Genomic DNA, 7797 nt, shown 5'->3' with positions numbered 1-7797 from the left:
GCAGTGGAACTGCAAAGTCAATGAGTTGTTTCGGTTAGTTAGCGGAGGAAAGTGTCGAACCTTTTCGCCGGATCTTAGCCCATGTGTGCGTCCGCAGCAGTTGAAGGGTAGACGCTTCAGTAGCTAACGAATCTAGTTTAGATCCCATCTTTTACATCACGAATGTCTAGCGACGGTCTTTCAACGTCTAAAGGCGCCGAAACCCATCAGTGGTATCTTCCCAGACCCGAGAAGTGGTCATCGCTTGGAGAAGAAATGACCGGCGAGTTCGAAGTAATCGAGTTATTTTTTATCAGTGGTGGTCAACGTCAGCAATTCGAGCTTCTTTCAACACTCGTTCACTTTTAGTCGCTTCGTCGCGAGTGTTCGTGATATTTATAAACAAAGAAAAAAAAAAAAAAAGACAAAGAAAAATTGCATACCCCAGAGTAGTAAGCACGGAAAATATATCTATGACGGAAGGAACCGCATCGCACGCAAGAAGAAGATTATTCCGTGAGTAGCGGGATTTGAAGTATCGAATCTGAGTAGAAAAGTGATAAAATTAAAAACACCTTACATCGTATAATTCATCAGTTATAAAGCACCGATCACAGGCCGATCCGCAACGCTACGAAATTCGAATTTGCACAAATTTTTTTTTTCAACGGAGACGTCCAATTGTACGATCCCTAGGTGTCATTTAACGTTTTCTGGTAAACAAATGGCTGTTAAATTATTTTTGTAAAGAAGAAAAGTGGACGGTGAGACGCAGGAGGGCGGAGAAAGAAATTTATGTCACAAGGTGTTGATATCTGTATAAATGCAGGAACATGTTATATTACAAAACGTAGATTGAACAATTTTTTCCACACCACCACATAAGTGGTGTGGTTTGTGCCGGTACTCTAAAGGTTAACGACTAGAGAGAGATTTTTATTTTCAACTCTGAAACGGTCCCCCCCCTCGATAATATCATACCTGCGTCGTAGTAGGTATTACCGAACGTGCGCCGCAAAGCTTTGGAAAATTTTCGAGGTAAAAAACTGAAAAAAGGAAAGACAAAATTCCACGCTGCGCTCTTTGACAATGGACCGAAATTCCAGTAGCAGTTTCGCCGCGACGAGATAATAACGTTTCGGCTGAAACACGTCGCAATCTTCGTCCGGACACAACATTCTCTACGTGTACGTGGGCATTCGTACGCCCCGTTTTCCCCGCATGTGTAGATCACACGTGTATTGTGAACGTAATACGAAACCGAGACTGCAGGACCCATACGTCCTGTTTCTCGCACGAAGAGTTTCGAGTAACGTATATGTATAGGTGCCGTAGAAGCTGCAGATTGGTTCGAAGGAAATTTCACGAAAGTAACTCCGTTCCGTCATAAATTGTATCGTCAAGTACGAAGTTTTGCGCGTCATAGTTTCGAGATGCCCGCATCTCACGTACATCTCGTACGTGTGAATATTCTCTTACTCGCGACCAATTTTTGCATGTTGCGCGTTTCTCGACAGGTTTCTTGCCTCTCGATTTATAGCGGGTGACAACCGTGGTGGGGAACGTTTTCGTCGACCCATATTACGCTCTCGCTTGCTGCAGCAGCGCATGAATATGATAATTGTTGCGGTCCAGTACTGCGTGGCGTAACGCTTCATAAGTACAGGTAGGATGTGTATATGTATGCATATTATATGGATATGCGATATACGAGACGAAGGCCCGTAAACGACGAACGTGTATCAGACGTTGCGTAAATTTGAAACGTTTACCTTGACCCGCAGAAACGGCTAAGAGATCTTACAAATTAATTTTCATTTTTTCGTTAAATAATATTTACTCGTTTTTACTGACGAAATATACGTTAGTTTTTGTCGAGGTATCGATCTCACTGTCCTCCTTCTGCGCGTAGCCTGTAATAGTTTCCATAACGAATGCTGTCGTTTCATAGGAGCAAAAAATTGGTGAATTTCTCCGCCGATCGAGACATGGTTCTATAAGTCGTCGGCTCAAATATAATAGTTATTCTTATCTGTTCGACGCGTCGCTATACCGATGTAATGCTCAGCGATTAAATGGGTTTGTCCTTTGAATTAAAGACGGGATAATTTGTGGGCTGTACTCGTCGCGGGTAAAAAATTCGCGCGGCTTATTTTTATTCGATAGTTTTTGTCTTTCCAGAATTAAGCACACCCCGTCTGGCTCTTGAGAAACGATTATTTTGCCCGAGCTTGTTTCGGCGAGTTTAAACATTTATACTATTGAAATCTTCGGTGGAAACAAACGCCGAAGAATGTGTGCGATATCGTTATTGCGGACATCATTTCACGCCTGAGAAACCTTGAGATATAGAGTTCACTGCCAAGCGGAAGTAGCTGCTGTTGTTAAATGCCGCAAAGAAGCATAAAGAACTTTGAAATAACCGAGTAATGATAACGCCAGTGATAAGCTGCAGGAAACGATTCCACATGAAACATAGGTATATATATATACATGTATATATATTATGTATACATATATAGATTGCAAAGCTCATCTCATCCTCAATGGTCGCCAGCGAGATTTTCATACTGCAGTAGATATAAGATGATCCATTTTAATAGCACCATTATCTGCAGCTGATTACTCTGGAAAAATCGTTTCTCAAAAGTTATAAAAATCGATGTATCGAAGATACGAAAGGTTCAATAGAAGCCTCATTATCTTCTTGCGCGACAAAACATATTTTTCGGCTCGGGTGCAAGGCTTGTCGACTAGGTCCAAAGTTCAGAGAAGAATATTGTATTTATTTGAATTAATTTTTATATTTCAGATGTGTTCATATCATCTTCCTCACCGAGGGTATTAGATGCGAGTTTTCTATACGACGTGTGCAAGGTTTCCATAAATTACTTGTCCGTACATCTTATACACATGCAACTCTGGAGTCGATTATCGGTGAAAGTCGGTCTGCGGAGAAGCGTCTTGCGAAAAATGAAAAACAAAAAGCTACGTGTCGTCTCTCGTAAATATCTTCCGTTAAGATCAAGCCAATTTCTAGGGGACTGTGAAATATTCTCCCGATGACAGAAATTCCGTTCATACATCATGAAACTTTGACGAAACAATGTTTAATTATCGTTAATTATTATCCGTGTCATCCCGCGCGATGCCACTTACAATCAGTAGATGCAAAATGAATGCGCTGCAGGAAACCGCATTACAGGTATTATATGTAAGTAATTACGATGCTCGTTATTTTTTGTACAACAGTTTTAACAAAATTTGCGTTCGAATTTTCTCCGCGTAGATCAAGGCGTGAATTAAGAAAAAACCTCCACAGAGAACGAATGTTCTGAAAATTGAAATTAGAACGATCAAACAAGAGATAGTTTTAATTAACTACAGAATTTAAGCAGATTTTACGAATACCTCAATAGAATATTGTTGATTTGGTAGCATCAATTATACAGTAATGCGAATCAACCTTCAGACAGTTTCTGTTTAATGAATCAAATTGTCCACGATCGAGTTATAAAACGGTGGAAATGTTATTTTTAGACATTATATTGCCTGTTCGAATCTTGCAGTTAATTAATTTACCCTTGAGAGATGTCTCTCGTTAATTTGCTAAGAAAGTTCATATTATATTTGGCTACGTGAGGAGTTAACAAACTTTTAATTAATTTTACTACGCGTACACCACAACAGCGCACATCTTTCCATTCTCATATGATGTTAATTAATCGAACCTGTCTACCTTATATTTTCCCTGTAATGGAAGCGGCGAAATTGATTGTTCGCATCTGTAAAAAAAAAAAAAAAAAAACAGTTTAATCCGAGATACAAAAACGTTATCCGATTTTCAACCGATCACCGCACATTCGTGACTTCTCACTGTTACAGCCTCATAAATGTCTCACTGTAATTGGCGGAATGTTCCAATCCGCTGGCTGATATCGCCATTAACGTTGTGTAGTTACAGTTTTCTGATACAAAAATTTCTTCAATAGACTAATGCGATTCAATTGTCCCGAAGCGAAAACAAAGAGCAAAAAAAAAAAAAAAACAACCTACGAGCGAAGTCCATCCAGTCTCATTGCGGAATGCACGCAGGCTTCAATACGCCTCGTGCGAACTTGATCTCATTGATTAGGACATTTTAATTAGGTATCTAATTGAGACTCATTCTCCTAACTTGATGACTTTCCGGTCATGTATTCAGCTGCCTTGAAAATTGAAAAATGGCGGCATATCTCCGTCCAAAGTTACACTTACGCAGTGTTTACTCCACTGAAAATGAATAGACTGTTTAGTCTATATTGCAGTTCCGTGCGTATTACGTGGATAAGAATTCCTAAAGGCTTATTCGTGAGAAAGAAATAGTACATCGTAAGATAAGCGCGACAGTCGATATCGCAGACGTTATCGAAGCCTGTGGTCTTTGGCCCTGACACATGTATATATATGAAGAACACCCTCGCGGAATGAGATGGCGAGCTGAGAATGAAAGAAAAAGATCTTGTTGACTTGTCGAATGAAATTGAGCAATACCATAAAAATTAAAATCAACAACAGCGAGATTATTGATCGTGAGTAGAATTCATTTTTCATCAAAACGTTATACATATATCGCACATGGTCATCGATAACGAGGCTTTCCATGAAGCCGATCTTTCAACTGTCACTTTCATTCCAAATCGTATACTCCAAAGGCTAATAAGTGTGTTATGGATTCTTGAAAATTTGGGAACAACTTTTTCCGTCAGAAATATGGATTTCTGTTTTTCCGTCCCGATATTACTCAACAGCGTCGCACGGTGCTCACCGGATGACTACGGCGATAAGAAAACAATTAATAATTGCCGGCCGACACGTGTATTTTGAATTCTTGAAAATTCGAGAGCAACTTTTTCCATCAAAATACGACATTTATTTTTCAACCGCGATATCGGTTAACACCGTCGTCCGGTGTTTACCGACGGTAATATCAGTGATAAAAAAGCAATTAATAATTGCCGGATATTGCGGCAGACCTACCGAGTCATATTGCTGGTCGGCGTACAATCACGTTTGTACGCACATACGCCAGTGAATCTTTTCATTTCATTCAACAAGTCTTTATCAGAGTTGATTTCCTCTTTGTTCGTCAGATATCGTAGTCCAGCTGCGGGGTATGTCAATGAGTCGACACGATGACTCGACGCGGTTGACCAATCTCGCGCGGGGTCAGGGATAGGTGGACGGAGCTTACTGAATTCTTGCCCGAACGCATATCGTTAACAGTTTCTCGTTCAACGGTTCAAATTTATACGCAAGGAGAAATATAAAAATGCTTTCAAACATTATCACGTGCTTTAGAAAGAGGATATCCTATGCTCCATTGCTTATCCCTTCCCTCGTTTACTTTTTCTCCTCCTACGTTACACCGGCACCGTCATTTTCATGATTCGCAATCCGTAATGTTGATCCCGCTGGTGAACGGACAGGATGATGCCGGTCGGCGAATATGTACAGTAATGCGATATCGTGCTTTTTAGCCCGAACGGTGATCGGGGTGTAATTGGGCAAATAAATCGCGTGGCGAACAGACGACGAGCAATTTTTAAAGTGTTACCGTAAAAAGGTTTGGTGAAAAATTTTTCAAAAAGAAACAAAAACGAAACACAGAAAAAAACTCAACCCATTGTGAAAAGTGCAGACTCCCGGGCAATGTGTACTCATCGCAGCGTACATTAAGAGAGAAAAAGTGAAAGTTTCTTTTGTGCAAGATCGAGTCGCATTGAATTAAACAAATTGTTCGAAAGAATCCGAAAAACGGCAGAGATATACGGCGAGAATAAGGAAAAAAAGAAAAAATAAAAAGCCGGTGGATTCGTAGAGCGAACGTCGGTGTCTGTTCACTCCGAAAGGCACGCGACGGAGGTGTACCGTTAACGTATAATCGATTAAGGCGTACGTACGTACGTACGTACGTCGTCGTTCTCAACGGAAACGTGACGGCGGTTTATGCACAGAATCTGCGTCAGAGTAAAACAGTTAGATGCAAATCGAATCGTTGCCGGGTGTTAATTGTTCGTTAATTATACCGTGCGAGACGGGTCGGTCGGTCAACGTTGCATTCGAGAAATTGAATCGAATCGGTGTTCGAGGAGATGGGACGTTCATCTCTGCGGTAGTATAGGTATATGCGCGATATCGAGATTTGAAAGAGTTGAAAACTCTGTCGGCACATTTCTAGTACGATTTAAAAAGAAAGAGAATCAGTGAAATCAAACGAAGCCAAAAGTATACTGACGACGAATTATCGCATTCGCTTTCTAACTGACTCAGTGTCATCATACAGCAGTCGAATGGCTCGGCGGACTTATAGCCACCTGCTTTTTCCATTGTTAATCGATCGGCCGGTCGGTTGTTTGAGTATTTTTTAATTCAGAATTAGTTCGTGAAAATTGTTTGAAAAAATACAAATATCATCGACCGTTGAATATCTTTCATTGAAGCGAACAACTCGGCAACTTTTCGTTCGGCGTTACTCCATAGCCGCTGCAGTTTATCGATTAACGTCACTGACCCACTTCATTATTTTCTACGTCATGTTATTCCATTTTCCTTATACTTTTCCCATTTTGTGATTGCGTCGAAACGCTTCGCTAATGAAAAATTGATAAGCGATAAATTTATACCGAATTATAACTGGACCACCGGTGCAAGCTAGCTGGAAACGAGAAGTCCGCAAATCGAAAAGCTCTTCGTATCCTAATCGAATTTCAACAGCCCTTTTCGAAGAGAATTGTTCTGAGAATGGAGTGTGTAAAAAGTTCACCGGATTCGCGACACTTTCGACTAGAATTGTATATTGCTTTTGCAGCGTACTCGTGCAGGTGTAGAAGTGTGTGATGTGCGATAAAAAGAATATATCGCGACTCAAAAGAGGATAAAAATTATCTGGGTAAGACAAGAATGATATTTACTTCCTTTTTTAAGTCGGTCTTCGCCAAACGAATCGATTGCTGTTTCGCGTCAAATAATATCGAGGTTTCTTCATTCTCGTCGGCGACTCAAAAATCGTGTTATTTTTAGGCCAATAAATGCTCGATTAACGGCGCCAAGAAGCAGGTTACCGTTTCTTTGCAGACTTGCGAAAGTTGATATAAAGCGACAATATCGCTCCATGGGATGAAAATTCCTACGGTAATAAGAAGTATTCTGTAACGCGTATTCGATCACCTTATCGCAGAAAACGATGCCAAGGTGTATCGGGCAATCCTAACGATCGACGGTAATAACGTAATCGGCGATCGCCGTAGTTGAAAAGTAAAAGTTGTTCTCCTCACGATCAGCTGTCACGTTGTTACCAGGTTTCTAGGTCAGCAATCCGAACATTCTATCAAACTTCCGGAGGTAGTAGTTACACCGTGTAAATACCTCCGCATATGTATTACGGTACGTAAAAATGTGATCCAGCACAAATCCAATTTGCACCGATACCGTAAAACTAGACGATGACTAGCTAAACATCTTCAATTCTTTATACTCGAGTTTCACACGACGTCAGATGATAACATCAATCTCTTTAACGCTCTCTCCGTATAAGCGATGACGTTTATTTTATCCACGGCTCAATTTCGCAGAGACTTATAACGTAAACGACAACAACACACGCGCTACGGTATTTTCTGGCAATATACGGTCTTCTCCCTTGTAATATCACCCACGCTTCTGTCTGACGTGGTTAGAATATAAATATCCAATAAGCACAATCTTGCAGGGTTGTTGAGAATTTCCTCGTTCTCGCAAAATTATCGTAGAATGTAAAACTATGACCGTTATACCTTC

At 40.6% G+C, this 7797-nt stretch overlaps 1 protein-coding gene across 3 annotated transcripts in view; it reads left to right on the top strand.

Annotated features, from left to right (window-relative positions):
- Positions 1-239: 239 nt before the first annotated feature.
- LOC105693041 (neutral ceramidase) overlaps positions 240-7797 on the top strand; it is a 43899-nt gene continuing 36341 nt past the window's right edge. The window contains exon 1 of one of the 3 annotated variants that reach the window (XM_020856135.2): positions 240-495. The gene's annotated coding sequence lies outside the window, so the exon portion shown is untranslated. Of the gene's footprint in view, positions 496-4349; positions 4551-5620; positions 6911-7797 lie in introns of those variants that run through there. The other 2 variants (XM_012412690.3, XM_012412691.3) reach the window with 2 other exon arrangements.

The sequence above is a fragment of the Athalia rosae genome, chromosome 6 (assembly GCF_917208135.1).
Source record: "Athalia rosae chromosome 6, iyAthRosa1.1, whole genome shotgun sequence".
NCBI lineage: Eukaryota > Metazoa > Arthropoda > Insecta > Hymenoptera > Athaliidae > Athalia > Athalia rosae.
This window is presented reverse-complemented; position numbering and strand designations above follow the sequence as displayed.